Source organism: Homalodisca vitripennis, chromosome 7 (assembly GCF_021130785.1).
Source record: "Homalodisca vitripennis isolate AUS2020 chromosome 7, UT_GWSS_2.1, whole genome shotgun sequence".
In the NCBI taxonomy this organism is placed as follows: Eukaryota; Metazoa; Arthropoda; class Insecta; order Hemiptera; family Cicadellidae; genus Homalodisca; species Homalodisca vitripennis.
In genome coordinates this window covers 75,202,753-75,221,692 of record NC_060213.1, presented here as the reverse complement: position 1 = coordinate 75,221,692, position 18,940 = coordinate 75,202,753, and positions in this window count along the sequence as shown.

Here is an 18,940-nt window from a genome sequence, read left to right as displayed (position 1 = left end):
CCCCTTGAGTGACAGGCTTCGATTTACCGTAGTAGATAAGTTATTTTATATTACATAAACAGAACCTAACATTTCAATACTAATTTTGGATATATCAATTTCCACGTTATATTTAACTTACCCTTATAATGTTAGCTTATTAGTATGTTATTGATTCTTTGGAAAAAGCATAAACTTATTGTTCAAGAATTCCATTAAAAATGCACAGCTTACTGCTTGATAAACGTGGTTTATCTTTTTATATTACAATAAAAAGCATTTAATTTGTTGCATGATTTAATTTTAATGGCAGTCATTAATTACAGTTCCAGGATCGTACTTAATTTGGAAGGATTCAGACAAAGAAAAGATATTTAGGAAGGCTCCGTCTCTTAGAATGCTTGTCATTTATCATTTCTCTCTTAAAGAACCAGCTCTTTAAATTATTCGCCTGGCAGCTCTAGAACGCTAATGTCACTGGAGCGGATTTCCATGCAGAGGCTAAATCACTATAAATCAGTGTTACAATTTATAGAGGTAACTTATTTAGTTACTAAGTTAAAAAATACAATTGATTTTTTAATAAAAGCAGTTGAGTTAAAAACAAAGTTCAATTAAAACTTCTATACACGGTTATACTTATATTTTTTAAGTTATAAGAATTTATTATTCATTATGATTATATCATCTCTGTCTGTTTCTGTTTATACTGAACGGTTTAAAGTTATAGTAAACTAATGCCTCGGAGCCTTGAAAGACCCTACAGAAGACAAGGAGTCTACCTTGCTACCCCTAGAGAGCTTGCTACCCCTTTTAACCCAAAAGTCAGTAAAATTCTGCCTAAAACCAATGGGGTCTTATGCAACAAGTGTCGAATTTCCGGATCCGTTACATCGAGAATCGTTGCGCGTACAGAAACAATTAAAAAAAGGACCTGTCGATGTCGCCTTCTTAATAACGCATATGAGCTATAATGTTTTAACTTTGTTATACAATTTTTATACACCTCTCACATTCGCTTTCCTTATATATATGTGCCTGGTGAACAAACTCATTCATATCCGGAATTTGATGAACAGTTTTGTAATACTTTATGTCGGTTGAATCTTTGAGAACCTTTAAACTTTTTTGTTTCGGTACATAAATCTGAAAAGGAATTAGTTTTTAAAGTGGCTTTATCTCTCTTTTAATCCCAGATAAAAGACTGCACTTGGAGGTCTAATTGTAGTAATAAAGACCACCGTATTACCATGCCTGAGGTAATTCTGAATTAAAACCAAATGTTATCTCTTAGTTAATGGTCCACAACGTAATTGTCCAATCTTACTATACGCGGTGTGGTTCGTTATATTGTTGTTTTGTTTGAAAGTCAAAACTACGATAAATATTGTAAGTTGTTTTTATTTAACACGAGAACAGTTTATATGACCTCCCTGAGTGTCCATCGTTAATTTATTCAATAACAGCAAATAGAATATAACTTGGCCGAATTCAAATCAAATATGTAATGTTTTTATGTACTCTAAGAATTATTTACAAATGCCTACGTATATTGGATGTAATAACTACATATTTTGAAACAAAACACTTCAGGAAGTACGTTATACGTAGTTAAAATTCTAAATTACAAACATCCATATGTTACTAATATAATTTCTATCCAGGCCACATACCACTAAATAATTAGAGAGTGTATTCAGTTGGAGGTGAATGTGAAGGGTATGACTTTATCAGGCTATTGCAACTTTCCACCCACTCACCCCGGAAATCCGATACCCGCCAAAGAATTAGGCCTCATTTTGAAGTAACATGATGGGAATAATTCCAGAACTGGGCTTGTCCAAGGACTGAATCCATATCCCCTGGAGACCAGATTAAAGGCGTCACACCCCCTAGGTAAACTCTGAACTTACATGAATCCCCTCCAGAGAAAAATCAATCCTTGTGTCATTCCCCGCGCCATGGTTTTTGCAAGTCTAAATGTAATTTACACAATACTCCTGAATTCTATTGCATAAAGTAATTAATGAATAAGAAACTTTAGAGGCGTAACTACGGTGTTGGACATCGTAGAAAATACATGTTTTAACTTCTTTTAATTTATCTTGGTATATTTTAATCTCTGTTTGTATATTGCGGGTGGGAAGAATCGCAGACAATTTCCTGTCCGTTGGCACTAGTATTCGTCCTTGACTCAGCAAGATTTCTTATTGGACAGAGTCCTTGTATTCTTGTATTTAAGGTTATAGGGAGAAGATAATTAATAAAATCGCACTTATAATACTTTACTGCGTCCTCTATTTCATCCAAAACTAACTCATCTTCATCCTAAGAATACCGAAAATGGTATTTTATATTCAATTGTGTGTTTAACAATTTTTTATAAGGCTGTTGAATGTGTATTTATGAAACAAATAATGTTTAAAATAAACTCGACAACATTTACTCTATAAAAACATAGTCAACTATGAAATCTTAGTAGGCAATATACACTTCCGCACTCAACAAAACACTATTCAGGAAATATGACCATATTAAAGAGAATACCGAAATAAATGTGCTAAATAGTGTATGTTGAGTTTCCATATCAATCAGTACATAAAGTGCATTTAAATGGCTAAAGTTTTAATACCTAGTTAGTAAAATAAAAACATGAACCGTTCCATTGTAAAGTTGTGAAGAGCAGGATTTTCTGTCTCAAGATAAAAGAGTTTAATCCAGAAAACTTAAAAATAAATAAGCAGGATTTGGTTTCAAAACTCGCTGTAATAAGTGGTGGTATTTAGAAGATCAAAAAACGTTCTTGAACAGTATTTTCCTGTTTTCCTTAGACTTGTGTATTTCTTTAACTATAAAACATCACAAACATCACATTTTCTTATAGCACTGAAGGGTTTCTTTTGATTGTTTCATAGATTTCTGAAACTCCTGCGTTCAATAACAATGACGGTACTTTACAATAGCACATAGTAGTATCTTAAAGAACATGAAAAATGCATTATATATTGAAGTTAATTTCGAATTTCCATAGAATATCCACAGTACCACATATGTAGAATAGAACAATATTTAATATTTTAAACCGTTTATAACTTAAGCGATCTATTAAATTGTTTGATTGGACTTTGTCATTTTTCTTAAACAATAAGATTGTACTTCCACTATTTTCTATTGCATAGATTGTCTATGAAAGAACTGAAAAATAGGTCACACAAGATATCAACTGTGACATATTGTAACCACCAAAACATGTAATGGGAGCGATCTCGACTTTCAAATACACAAGTTCTCAACCCCCATACCGGCACCGGATACACGGTAGTCGTCTACACTGGACCACGTTTTTACCTCTCTAGAATCTCATTATAGTGTTTTAAAGATAAATCCTTATATGAACTCTATTGTACATTTACAACATATATTATTAAATATTTAAAGACTAAAATAGCTAAAGGCTACACGGAATAAAATTTCAGTTGTGGTAAAAACAATGTTTTCGTGATTATGAGAAGCCTTTTTCAAATAAATTTAAAAAACTAACAATTCATTTTATTAATTTAAATAAATATTCTGTATAGTCAAACATTTTAAAAAAATCACGATGTATTATTTTTGAGTAGGTATTGAACTCCAATAAATACTCAAATAACTTGTTTTAAATGAATTGTTTAATGTGTTTAACTTTGGTGGGATTAAAGGAGTAACGGATTTAACATAAATCCTGAGAGCCGCAGGAATTGCTTAATCACGTTTATCAGAAGTGTTATAAGAAGTATTTCAATGTTATACAAATTCTATACTATTCTCAATGTTGCAACAATGTTATATTATTAACAATATTAGACCAATGTTATTGTCCGTAAAGTTTTATTGGAGTGAACACATATGTTATCGATCCCAGATATGACAGAAGGCAAAACTGTACATTAAAAGCAGTCAAAAGGTTTCACCAAAAAATCAACTCTTGAAATAACTAAATATATATTTATTGCTTTTAAAATGTCCAGTGTAGCAACTTTTGTATCTCTGGGCGGGAGGAGGGGAGTATATTTGCATACGATTAACCATCGAAATACGTAATGGTTCACAACATTTAAAGGTTTTGTAGCCCAATCACTTTGGTAAACAAGAAACTAAATTATATTTCACGTTTTAAAAATCGCTGTAAATGTATAGTAGCTTACGGTTTGTGTATTTTAACTACAGATATGAAGATTAAAAAGTATTTCTTTTTAAATTTATCTTTACTATGAACTTAAATATATTTTGGTCTGTAACATGAATATTTTCTCAAAGAAATTTCGTAGTGCTCCAACTCTAAACTTTAAAGAATACAAAATTATGATATGATATTATATAATATAATATATGATGCAATTTCCAAATACTAATATACGTCATAGTAACCATAACGACTTTTTATGTCATTGCAATTTTTTAAACTACCTAATTGAATTTTTTTGGCTCCAATAATATTCATATTATAATAACAAATGCATCATTATTTTAACACATTTTAATTTCAGTATAAATGATTAAGGCGAATAAAGTTTAAATTCGTATTTCATTTTTCAGTGATTGTTGTGTTATTCCAAAACAAAATAGAATTTATGACGCTTGCCACTATAAATAGTGATATTATTACGATAGTTGCTCTCTCTCTCTCTCTCTCTCTCTATATATATATATATATATATATATATATATATATATACAGGGTGATTCATGAAGTTCTCCCCCCACTTCTACAGCACATTGTACTAGTAAAAATAATGAAAAAATGTTATATAAACATAGGTCCGAAAACGCTTCGTTAGCGAGTTACAGCTAGCGAAAGATTTCGCCTGAATTCCTGGGTAAAGAGTAAAATAAAGCCATACTGAACTTTTGGAAAGGTTAATTAAGTAAGAAATATCGTGGATTCTTATGTATTTTTACCTGATAAAGCTAATAAAATAGGTTTCAGAACTGTACATGTAGTAGTTTTTGAGGGATTCAGGGTTAAATGCAAAAAATTGGGGCACGAAACAATGTTTTTTTAAGTTTGATGTACAATAACTTTGTTAAATTGGTAATAAATACATAAAATCAACAAACATCAATTGTAGAGAATTTAATTCTGAGAAAATTGATATAATCAAAGTCTAAAATAAAAACAGAAATAAGTACCAAAAAATCGATTTTATTCAGTATAATACATTACTAGTTTTAAGCAAAATTAATCAGGTTGGGCCAACCGTACGCACCTTTTTACAATAGATGTTCGAAAATGAGGCCATCATTATCAATACATTTTGCAGCACGTTTGTGTATTGCTTTTGTTGCGTTTCTTAATTTTTCAGGACTTCCCTGTATCTGCACAGCCGAATCCATAATACGGGCAATTAATTCATCACGAGAATTCACTTTTGTCTTGTATACAATGTCTTTCATCCATCCCCAGAAGCAAAAATCCAATGGAGATAGATCTGGTGATCTTGGTGGCCAAGGGTGAGGCCCTCCACGACCAATCCAGTGTCCAGGAAATTGATGATTTAAGTAAGCAGAAACGGCACGTGAAAAGTGGGGAGGTGCTCCGTCATGCTGGAAGTACAAATTTTTTCTGAGATGTAAAGGAACATTCTCTAACAGCTGCGGCAACTCTTCTTGAAGGAAATGCAAATAGAACTCAGCATTTAGGCGTCCAGGTAATATGAAAGGTCCAATCAGCCGATTGTGCAAAAGGCCACACCAGACATTGACGCTAAATCGGTGTTGAAAGTTCTGTTCCACTACCTCATGTGGATTTTATTCTGCCCATGAGTGTTCATTGTGCAAGTTATTGACACCATCCCGAGTGAATTGTGCCTCGTCCGTAAACAAAATACGCTTGTAGAGTTGATTATTAATATTCAAAAAGTTGCAAAACTCCAAGCGAAGCGGACCATCCCCTAGCTGTAGATGTTGAACCTTTTGTTTATGAAACGGATAAAATTTGTTTCGATTAAGTGACCTCCACACCGTTGACTGCGAAACTCCTATCCGCCTAGAAATACGTCGTGTACTTACACCTGGACTGCGATGAACAGCATTAATAACAATATCATCATCAAGTTGGACAGCTCGTTCATAATTGGTTCTAGTACTTTCGGACCTATGTTTATATAACATTTGTTCATTATTTTTTACTAGTACAATGTGCTGTAGAAGTGGGGGGAGAACTTCATGAATCACCCTGTATATATATATATATATATATATATATATATATATATATATATATATATATATATATTGAAAATTAAAATCAAAACTTTAATTAAAACCAGCTGCTCATAAAACTCCAACAATAAACATTTCTGAGAGACGGGTGATTTTCTAGAAATTGTATTTAATTACCGGTCATTTAATACATTTTAATTATAACAGTTTTAAACAGCTTATTCAAAAAATATGTTTGTTTTAAAAAACGAATGAATAAATACAAATCAATGTAATATTCTGTTAATTTATAAAAGTAAAACCATGCATTGAACTTTTATAGGAGTATGTAATACAATAATTAATATAATATTCTTTATCTTTATTTCTGGGCAGTGTATTTTTAATCACTCTAATTTAATTTCCCTAAGACCGTGTATTTAATTAAAATATATTTAAATAAAGCTGTAAATTCAGTCATTACTCTAATGTACTAGCATAAGCTGAAAACGATCAAATGATTTTGGTTTTCGCCAAATAAAATCATTTCCATGGATCCATAGATTAGGTCTTTTAGATTTTCATCTACCTTAACATTGAAAAGTTTATTTTATTTACAGAATGTCACAGTACCTACTTATTTTACGTCTAAAAATAATAAATTTAACATTAATGTGAATGCTAGAATTTAGTAGTCTAGATGCCTTTGATGCCAAAAAGATGTAAAGAATTCATTTTCAACTTGTTCGTCACCGCCTTTTATGGATTCGAACATATTTACGAACGAACTTGACTCCAGAGTCTAGGAGTCACGTTTTGACAGCGTCAGATTCCAGACGCTGCACTAAGAGGAAAGAACTGGAGTTACTCAACATTCACATTGAATCAAATCTTTCCAGCATAGCTACGTCATCTAACATTATTCAAGCTTTTATTCCATGATGAGTTGTGATACAAAATTATTAATACGACAATATGTATATCAGCACTAAAACGTATTAAATTTCAACCATGTTATGTTTTTGGTTTTGTATTCAATAATATCTCTAAGTTGAATTCACCATACAGAATGAAACAATTCACTCGTGCACAACACAAACACGTCAATCAGACTTGGATCTCCATAACTCAAACGTTTGGTATTCTGATATATTCCGTAACAGAAGCGACGAGAGTGCCACATCAGAATTGGTAAATTTGACAATACTTCTTGTGTAACATCTTATAACGACGGCACTTTGTTGTATTTGGTTTGTCAGAAGCATATTTACATTTTTTTACAATAACATATAGGTTTCTTAAAATGGCGTAACATGCTGGCCTACGAGTTTATAAAATCAATTTTTGTACCAAGTTTGTACTTGTTTCAGCATTACTATTGCCAGTTCCTGGGCTCTATGGAATGTATGTATAATAAATTTTTCGAAAACTATTTGTAATACAAACCCATTGTTAATACAAAATGTTTTGCAACTGGTATAAACATTTCCGAACACTTGATATGTTTTCTATAGGTTTATAAATAAATCAGTATTACAATTTTTTTAATGGTTGCCCTATTGAAAACAATTTGCTTACCACGTAAAATGACAAACATACTGAGGTATCTATAAGATCAATCTTTGGTAGAATATTTGTAATTTTAAGTTTTGGGTTCTGGGTTCTGATAGTCATGTTTGGTAAAGTTGTACATGTTTTCGCTAAGTGCAAACGCCAATACGCCAAAAGAGGAAATGTAAATGATCTCGTTTAGTACCCACAATCTCCCAAAAATATTGCGTGACTGTGGATCACATCTCAGAAAGTAGTGCTGAAACAATTACTTTTAGTTCACCATTCATGTCAGCAGACTGCATCAGCATGCCGACATTACCGTCATATTTCTCTCTTGCTGCTTTCTGAAAACCTAACTACTGAAAAAATGTTATCTAATGGCTCTCTATTACATATATTACCAAACTAAAGCAGGGCAATATTGTGTTGAAAATTCAACGAACTTCAAACGCAAAAAAGTAATTTAATAATGTAAACCTTCCAAAACCATATATCACTAATGAAGGTTTGGTTAGGAGAAAAATCTGAAAGTCTGTATCTAATTCATGACCAATGAACTATTCGAATAAAATACGACATCATAGCCTATTGTGACCAGTTCTTGAGTAAATGTAAAGCAGTTGTTAGAAGTGAAAAGGATTTAAAAGTAGTTGTTATACTTGAAACCTTTCTCCTTAAAGGAAGAGTGAAATGACAGGAAATAAGCGGAGCAGCATTGCGTCACGTACATTGCGATGTCAACCCCCGCTGTTTAAACCACTATACTCTGCTAAACTCTGGAGTTTATCTCCTCTTTATTGTTCTTGAGAAGATTGTAAACAAGAAAATTTAATTTAATAATACAAGAGTAGTTCAGTTGATTTTACTTATATTCAAACAGTGTTTTATCAAATTAAAATAATACGTAGGCTATTGTAATCCAAATTTAGTTATAATTATAAATTACTTATAATCATGATTTATATTAATAACATTTATCAGTATCTTTTGAAGTTATTTATATTTGAAGATACCTCTGCACTTCAACATTTTAAAGTAGGTGGAGTTTGTTTAAGCATCGTCTGGTGTAATATTCTTATTTTTATTTTCAACATCACCTCAGTTAACCTAATTTTAGGCAAAAAGTCTACTCATATTACAGTTAAAAAACATGACAGTGTTACTCCTTTAACAGTGAATTAATAGGAAGCTCATAAATGTCAAACGAGACGTAGATAAACAATGTTTAATGTTCTTCAAACAGTGTCTCTTCCTAGATTCCCACAGACTAACAAAATTAATTAACTTACTTTGTTTTACTCGTTCGCAGGTCAAAACTAATCGATGAAGCAATCAAAGAATAATAAAGCATCCTCTCGAATTTGTTGAACCTTCGTAATTAGAGTCCAAATGCACAGATTGCTTTTATTTCCATCAAACTTTAATTGTCTTTCAAGATTTTTAATTCGTTTTTCTTTACTCTATTTAATAATGACTTACTCAATTACCCAAGCCATATAGTCTCTGTATTTTTTGCATTATATTATCATAATATGCAATAATAAGAAAATGTTAGATGGAAACGTTTTAACAGCTAAATCTAAACTACCGACATGTATTTCTCAATTTACAGGTGGACCAATCGGATGTCCTGACACAATCTAAGTTTGCTCATTGTGTATGTATTTATGCATAGACGGTTTGAACAGAGCGAATACTTCGCTCATAAGGGCATTGAGTATTAAAGGATTTTTTTTATATTTACTTAAATTAATTTTAAACTTTCTTTGTTTAAAGTTTATTATTGTTAATTGAATCTTTGAAAGAATGAAAGCATTTCAAACACTTTCCTTCGTTTTATAGTACAAATTGTATAACATTAAACTTTTTTAAATTTACACCCTTCGTCAGATGTATAGAAAATTAATAAATAAAAATGTTCTTAAAACATATAACTTGCAGCAATAGACTTCCACTATAAAAAGAAAAGAAATTAATTAAACCCGAAAACTGCTTGTAGTCCTGACAGGAGAAAATTAATCCAGGCGTCGTCACTGCACAGAACTCAAGTAAACACACGTCACCCAGCACCAACGAAAAATGACGTATGGTGCATGTTTTAGGTATTTATTTATTTAAATGTTACAATACAGATATCAAAATCCAATTACATTGTAACATATTAATATATTATACATTTATATCTTATTACTAGAAAATTACACAGAAAAATCACTTTAAAAATATACTTTTAAATCCCAGTCCATGCTCTTTATAGCTTTCTATATTTAACAAAAAATAACAAATAAATAGACCCTATTATAGTAAAAATAAATTATTGATAGTACTAAATTACACAATGCCATTCATTAAAACAATAGACACACTAACAGTAACAATACCGTACACACTTTATTTTATATTTTTAATTTCTTACAATTGAACCCAATCGTTTGATAACATTTAAACAACTAGAATTCAAAGCAGTGTCGATGACAATATATCAACATGATCGGGCAGAGCGTTATGCAGCCGCATCATTGTATTGGTAGGGGAACTTGTGTCTAGATTTGAGTAAGCAAAATGAGGACTGAACAACTCTCTAGACGAGGGGCGGGGAACATTAAAGTCCAAACGGGCAAGCAGTACACTGCAGTCTACCTTAGCAGTTATTAGCTTCTTTAAGAAAACTCGCAAACCCACACAGCGCCGCCTACGAAGGCTCTCAAACTCAAACAAAGTCAATACTTTACCAAATACGTTCGGAATACTTTATCAAATAAGTATAAACTCCAAATGTTTAAAAGTACAAAACTCTTAAAAACTTTTTTTTATTCTATTTACGTTTTTCTATTCATTCAATTCATTTTCTGTACGCCAGACGAAGAGGTAGATTTCGATCCTCAAAATGTTTTATTTTACAATTTTGTAACATATAACGATAACAAATGTCCAAAATCTAATTAAATTTTTGTTTACTTTAAAACTGCTAACAAAATTAATGATAGTTTTCAGGTTAAATTTTCATTTTTTCTTAAACTTGTAAGTCAGTGTAGTTATTAAAAATTAAACATAGATATTAGTGAAATTTGCATTGAAATATGTCAAGGAAAGAGAAAATAAATAATAGCACAGCATATATTTTAAGTCAACTTTTATTTCACGAAATCACGAAATACGTTTTTAGTACATGTTTCGATAAAGTATAATAATATCTATTTACTCAGCAATTAGCCATTAGTATTTATACATTTAAAATTCCAGTGGTTAGATCTTTACTTACATTTAACGTGAAAAACTGCATGAATATTATGATTTAGAAGGAAATAAACTTTTTCGTTACCTTAAAAATATGATAATTCATTCCTTTTACATTTAATATAGATTACTATTAATTGGTAGCACTTCAACTTGGGTCTCGAATCACGGTTCATCATGGTAACCTAAAATTGTCATACGAGTAATTTGACCTGAAGTATTTTACACAATAAATCAACTTAACCTAGAATAATACGATATATATTGTAGTTCTAGTGGATTAGATAAAATATAATAATAAGATATAGTTAACCTTCTCGACATTGTACTACAGTAACATTGTTAACACGTGATTTAACTTAATTATAGGTTCCGTGAATTTTAATAACTGTAATTGTAAAAATGAATGTTCATAAAATCTAGCTAGTGCTGTGGAAGTCAATTAGATCATTAAAAACGTAAATTTCGTAAATAAGTAAAGATGAAATACCATTTACTTGTATTTTAAATATAAATCAATTATGTTACTTCTCATATGTTTTCATAACTTATTTACCTTGACTGTAGTTTTCAAATCAACAAACATTAAAAACTTAAAAGCTAAATAACTATTTTATACTCTTCTAAATCTCTAATTTGAAGATAAAATTGTTATATTACATGTCAAAGTTAAGACTACAACTCTTGTGTGAGTAACGATGCAATCAAAGAAGTTTGTAAATTCGTTAAGATTGTTTTGACTTCATAATTAAGCTCATGCTAATAAGCACGGGTTTATGTATCTTTATACAGGGTGTACATAAAGTCCTGCACGGGTATAATATTTTCTGAACGATAACAGATAAAGAAACGAGATTTGGTACATCAATACTACACCTAAAAATCTACTTTTTGAAGGAACTATCAGTTTTCTGTAATATCATGGGGACGTCCCGCAAGGAGTCAGAAGGAAATCTTAAATAGGAGCATAGGTCAATATGGACATCATTTTAAAGGGCTTATCTAGCAGAGTTTAATGCCGCAAACCGCACTCAAAAAGATTGATCCAGTACAAAATGGCGGCTGTTCAAAGATTTTACTTGGTTACATTTTATTAGTAGCCATAACCCCAGTAAAGCAAAACTGCAACCAAACGAATACTGCAGCTAACTACTACATTATGCTTGTCAGTTGTACAGAAGTGAATTATGACATTAGTTATCCTCAAGGGTTACAAATTTGGTCCTAATATATTGATAACGGGGAAACCTGATAACAGTAACAATTAGAAATCTCTTATCTTTGGGTCGCAGTTAGGACTTTCCTATTAGCCAGTCTATTCATAGTAGGCTATTCTAGTTTTCTTGTTTTAGTAGTGCTGTCCATCCATGTTATCAGTGCGCTTTAGTACAAAAGAGTTTGTCGTATTGCTTTTAGTTCTTCAACTACACTATGTCGCTTGACGAACGTGAACGTATAACACTTCTTATGATGGTTGGGGAAATAACAGACGATCACACGAGGAAGCATGCTATTTATTTAATGACTACTTTCACGAGAGGCAGCCAATTTCTAGAACAACTGTAGGGAGAACTGTTCAACACTTTATGAAAACAGGAAGTGTTTCCGATCGTCATAGTTCGCTGAGATTTCTAATTGTTACTGTTATCAGGTTTTCCCCGTTATCAATATATTAGGACCAAATTTGTAACCCTTGAGGATAACTAATGTCATAATTCACTTCTGTACAACTGACAAGCATAATGTAGTAGTTAGCTGCAGTATTCGTTTGGTTGCAGTTTTGCTTTACTGGGGTTATGGCTACTAATAAAATGTAACCAAGTAAAATCTTTGAACAGCCGCCATTTTGTACTGGATCAATCTTTTTGAGTGCGGTTTGCGGCATTAAACTCTGCTAGATAAGCCCTTTAAAATGATGTCCATATTGACCTATGCTCCTATTTAAGATTTCCTTCTGACTCCTTGCGGGACGTCCCCATGATATTACAGAAAACTGATAGTTCCTTCAAAAAGTAGATTTTTAGGTGTAGTATTGATGTACCAAATCTTGTTTCTTTATCTGTTATCGTTCAGAAAATATTATACCCGTGCAGGACTTTATGTACACCCTGTATATACAAAGTTTAATAGCAGATATATATTATTTAATATTCATTTCCATGGTATGCCTTAATTTAGTGTAATATACATTATTTTCTGGATTCTAAAATAGTGGCTAGGTTATATAAACTAGTACCCTTTTGCTTAAGCCGAACAAAATTTGTACGTTACTGAATGTTTAAAAGTGTTGTATGATAGGAAAATTCTTACATTTCTAAAAGCAAGTGTACAGACTTAAAAGGTAATTATTTATTGAAGAAACATACTGCATTGTGTGGTTTCTTAATTAATAAAAACGCTAAACACTCTAAATTAGTGTAAACTATATGAACTCTCGAATAAAATTCTTCTGTTTACTGTATATACATGCGACTACTTCTGTCCATGTTCATCTACTTTAGGTCTTAGGAATTTTGATCGAGAAAGTACATACACACTTTGGTCTGAAACTTATACTAAGGTCGAATACTTCCGGTGTAAGGTATTTCAATAATACTTGTAGTATGTTAAGACCATAAAACACGCGTGATTTAATTTTCACCTTACTAGGACAGCGGAAAGTTGAAAGAAAATTTATTCTAGAGTCCGCAACACTTTTTGAACCACTGTGGTGATCTTCATTAAAATCTGTATTTTGTCTTAGAGCGTAAGCTACGTTTATTTCAAATTCAATCGTGAAAGGCCATGGAGAGGTACAAAGATAAATATATAGTCCGTCTAGAAGTTGCAACCTCATTTGAACCCCTAAAGGTTAATGATATTAAAATTACTTCTTTTTGTCTTTTACGAATATAAGGTACGTGTATCAAAATGTTTAGTTCCTAGGACGTTGGGAAATTGGAAATCAAAATGTAATATCTGAAAGAAATGTTCTCCTTATTAAATGTGAATTGTCACATTCGATCTCGACCTGTATCGTTAGCGGTTGTTTGATATCCAACAGGGATGTTTTCGGTAATAATGAACGAATTAAATTACATTAGTTCTTATTTCTGAGGTGAATATATCGGCGGTATCCAACATAGTTGTCATTAAGACATTCTTGTCTATATAGCCCGACAATTAATTTTATGAAGTCCGTTGGTTACTCAGCAAAACCATAACTGATCCCACCCTATTGTACGACATATAGAACTTGATCTGAATAGATAAGATATATTAGTTTTTCGTTAACTGGTCTGTTACACTGTTGCGAAGGATAATTTCCAATTGCACCAAAAGACAGTGTTTGGTACTATTTGAATTTAAAGACTATACAAATTCACATAACCATTAAATCTCCATTAGTTTATCATACTTTATAATTCGGTTATACAGAGTGTCGCGTAAGTCTCTAAATAAAGGTATATAACAGTATTCATCAGGTCAAAATAAACAAATTTCACCCCACACATATTATATACTCAATCACGTAACTATTAAAACTACGAAATTGTAGACATTCCTGTAATTCAATTAGATATTATATTTGACTTTAAAACTAATATTATAACAAGTTAGTTTATTTGACATGGAAATTGAGAAAAAAACTAACTAAGAGAGTAGAAAGTGCAACAGTGAAACATAAATATTATGTTTACCAACTGTAGTGTTTCACAACATCCTTTCTAACTTCAACCAAGTATTTGATGCCGAGCTATGTTTCACCAAATGTGATGCTTTGTGATTTGAATTTCTAACGATACACTCCCCGGTGGAATAAATTGCAATATAAAACTGTTTCGGTTGAGGAGAGAATTCTATAGCTGATGTTCTGCCAACTGTATCAAATACCGAGTATCAGTACTGTAGATTTGCTGTAATTTATAATATGCAATACAATTTCTTCAAGGAAAAATCGCTATCTGTTAAAAAAACTCAGAATAAAAAATCGGTTATAATTAACTAATTTCATTACAAATGAAAATAGAATGAATGATCTTAATATTTTTGTATTGAAAATAAAAGGATCTAAAAATAATTATACATGAAGGCCATATATATTAATAATAAATGTAAAGATTAATTTCATAATAATGTACTAAAACAGATAACATGGACTTTGTAAAGCTTGGGCTATTTGTACCTGTAGAATACTTCCACGTATTTTTATGGTTTTATTTCTATGCTTGGTATTAAATAAGAATATAAAAAAATATTAAATGTAACGAAGGCATAAAGTAACGCTCGTGATATGTCATATAGTTTTTGTCATAACATAGTTGTTTCCCTCTTTGAGGCAATCATTCATTTCATCCCTATTTTTAATTTTAACTTTGATTTTCACTCCGCTGGTAACCCGCGGATATCAAACTACAAAGATATAAACTAAAAAAATTATCGTTATATATTTTCCATCCTTTTGATACCCTCCCATTTCAACCTCCACTAAAACTAAGGGGCTGACGATCATTTTTTTCTAAAGTACAGAATGGCTTTATCTATTTCAATAAAAACTGTATCGCGTGCTTATATAGTACAAATAGACTCTCGGGTCCTAAACTATTCGATTCAATATCAGTATGTGTAACCCGCTATATTACTGCTTATTAAAACAAACTTGTTATCAGTTACTTTTGTTTACAAAGAAGATAACGTGGAAACTCAATTACAATCAAAAAAGGTAACCGCTAACACTATAGTACTTGAAAACGGTTTTATGGACGAATTTATTTTTAAACTTAACTGTAAAACTTCCACAGTCATTGTAAATTCAGTGGGTCTAGTGTATTTTGGTATTATTTTGTGTAGATTAGGTTTGCTCCCCTCTCCACCCCTCACTAATATCCGAGCGAATCCTCTCTTGCCCACAATAAGCGTTATCTTGGCGGCAAAACAAACAAAGTGCCTCGTGGCTTTTCACACTTTATTTGTCCTCACCCCCGGTTCCAGCACAGCAGAGCAATAACAAGTTTTAATATTTTGTCACTGGCTCTTTCGAAATTAGTTTACAAAAATATATCCAAATTATGGGCTTAGAAACATAAACATTACAGATTCTATTTATTAACTTATATAAATAAAAACATCCTGTTTTTATTGTACTATTATCTCATTGAAAACGTAACGTGCTTATTAAATATTTCTTAAGCAAAATCAAAAATCAGTTTTTGCTTATGTTTGTATTGATTCCTGTTGTTACATAAGCAGAGCGTTCTACTTTATGTCATCCAATGTATGTGTAATTTTTACGAAAACTTGTTGAATTTTAAATATTTCACCAGTATGTGTCAGCACTGAAGGACGCATGGATTGATTTTGTGAGTTATGTAACGAATCGCGTCCTGTAAAAACTAGAAATATATATCAGTCTTAGTAAAAAATCAATTTTTTATAATATTGAGTTTTTATGTTAGTATTGAGACGGTATGTACTGTATAGTAAGTGATAATAATTTTATATCTCATGCAAAACTACTAACTGACAAGATGCAAGGTAAAATAAATTATGCATGTATGTAAAAATAATTTGAAGAAACATAATATTTAAGTGAGTTTGGATTTGCCTTTATGTGTAATTTTTATCAATTGGTCTGTTATTTCAAGTCTTCTTTTAGTTCGTATTATACAAAGGTAGGGGTACTTCATTCATTATCGACTTTATTGTTGAAACAGGTTAAATGTAATCCAGATTCTAGTTAATGGTGAGAACTTCACTGAGCTTGTTCAAATAAATATGTTATGAATGAAAACATTACGTGGGATGAGGTATATAGCTTAAACTATACCTTGAATCACTGCACTCATAATAACTGTGAATTTAAATAATCACGAGCGTAAATTTTATATTCTGTTATATTCCTTAGTTTTTATTAAATACATTCTTCCCTTCATTCAACTCCTTGCTTTTACTGAGCTTAAACAATAACCCAGGCTCACCATGCAGTCCACACACTCCAGAAACAATGGCATTTTGTAGAATAATAAAAAGCTTTCAGCAGCGAGACCTGTGTTTTTCCACTATAAGGTCATCAGTCATCAGGTGATGCGTTCCTGCAGAATACACTCTTTGGTGGGAAGAGAGTTTTAGGATGATTAACGAAATGAAAAATGGTTAATCTAAACACAGTTAGTGGATATATTTATTCACCCTTTCTTACATTGTTTGAAATTGGCACAACTACAGTTATAAAGTAAACTGCCATAGATTACGGTGCGTGAAAAACTTTCATTCTCGAAATGTCCTATGGACAGATACAGGTACAGAGTGAAATCATATAGAAAATACATTTTTACAATCTTGAACGTGCACTACAACATAACTCATTCTTTCCCATGAAGAATTGAATTTTCGTGCTAAAATCTACAGATGAAATATTTCTCAAGATATCTTGCCGCATAAAACATTCACATTGTTTTTCCTTTAGTTAATTTTCACAGCAGTGTTTAAAATCATACAAGTTACGGTGATGAGCGGGGATACTATTACGCAAGAGTGCACTACAATTCAATATTGTACAAAATTCAGACTTTTAACATTGACTATCTAGTTCGTTATTTTTATCTTTTTACTGTACGTATAATAAATATATTTTACAGTAACATTTTTACATGTATCGTCATTATTAAACCAAAGACTTCAATAATGATTGCAACCCTACAGAAGTGCCAACATACAATCACCTGTTCAACAATGCTGAGCTGTTTATACGAGCAATCTATCTGCCAACATACGCTCAGCTGGTAAATTACACATTGAAAACACTAAGTTTGGGATATTATCCTAATAATAACGTACCTACGTCATATGTCACATGGTAAATCTGATATGATTGAACAAATTTATTTACTCGGCAATCTTTTCATAGCCATTCATGGTTAGCTATAAGACCAATGTGAAAATATTACCTAATCCTCATCCTAGTTCCATAGAATGCCGTGAAACATTATTAAACCCACTGTTACCTATACAAGTATTAAGTTCGTTTCGAGATATCGGGAGGGCAGACAGACAAATGATATTTTTCCAGCCCTTCGGTTTCTGTATACCGTAATAGATAAGTTATTGTATATCAAACATAAGCTAAATTTAATACTTTTATATTTTTTGATAAACTTTCTAAGTTAAATTGAACCTTACCTTAGAGAAAGTCAGCTTACTGATATATTATTGATTCTTTGGCAATAAGATATATTTTTCACGAATTACAACACAAATATAGCCGACTGTTAGATAAACGTGTATCATTGTAAATAATATAACTTTAAATAAAAATTTTGTAAATTTGTGGCGTGATTTTAATTTAAATGAATTTCGGACGGTGATTAATTACAAAAGTTGTCAGTTCCAGGAACGCACTTACGCTGAAAATGTTGAAAGAAAGAAAAGATACTTAGGAAGCCGCCGTCTCTTATAATTCTTCCCATTTATCATTTCTCTCTTAAAGAATCAGCAATTTAAATTATTCGGTTGGCAGCTCTAGGATCCCATGCAAAAGTTAAATCACAATAAAACTGTATTACAATTTATTGAGATACTGTTTAATTTACTATGTCCTAAAACACAATTAACTTTTTGTTAAATACAGTTAAGTTGAAAAACCCACATCAATTAAAACATATGATATTTTTTAACTTAAATGAATTCATTTTTCGTTTTTATTATCTCATCTTAATATATTATCTCATATAGCTATATGCTTTAAAGCTATAATAAATTAATACCACGAAACCTGGAAGGACTAAACAGAAGATAACGAGTCTATCTAACTCTTTAAAACGTTTTCCCTTATTACTAATTATACTCGTATAGCTAGTACTACCCTTTTTGATCCAAAAATCACTAGAATTCATCCTTGGACCAAGTGGAACCTATGCACCAAGTTCCTGAACTCCTGATCCTCCTTTCTATCAAGAGTTATCGCACGTACAGAAACAATTCAAAAAAGGACCTGTCGCGTCCTTAATAACGC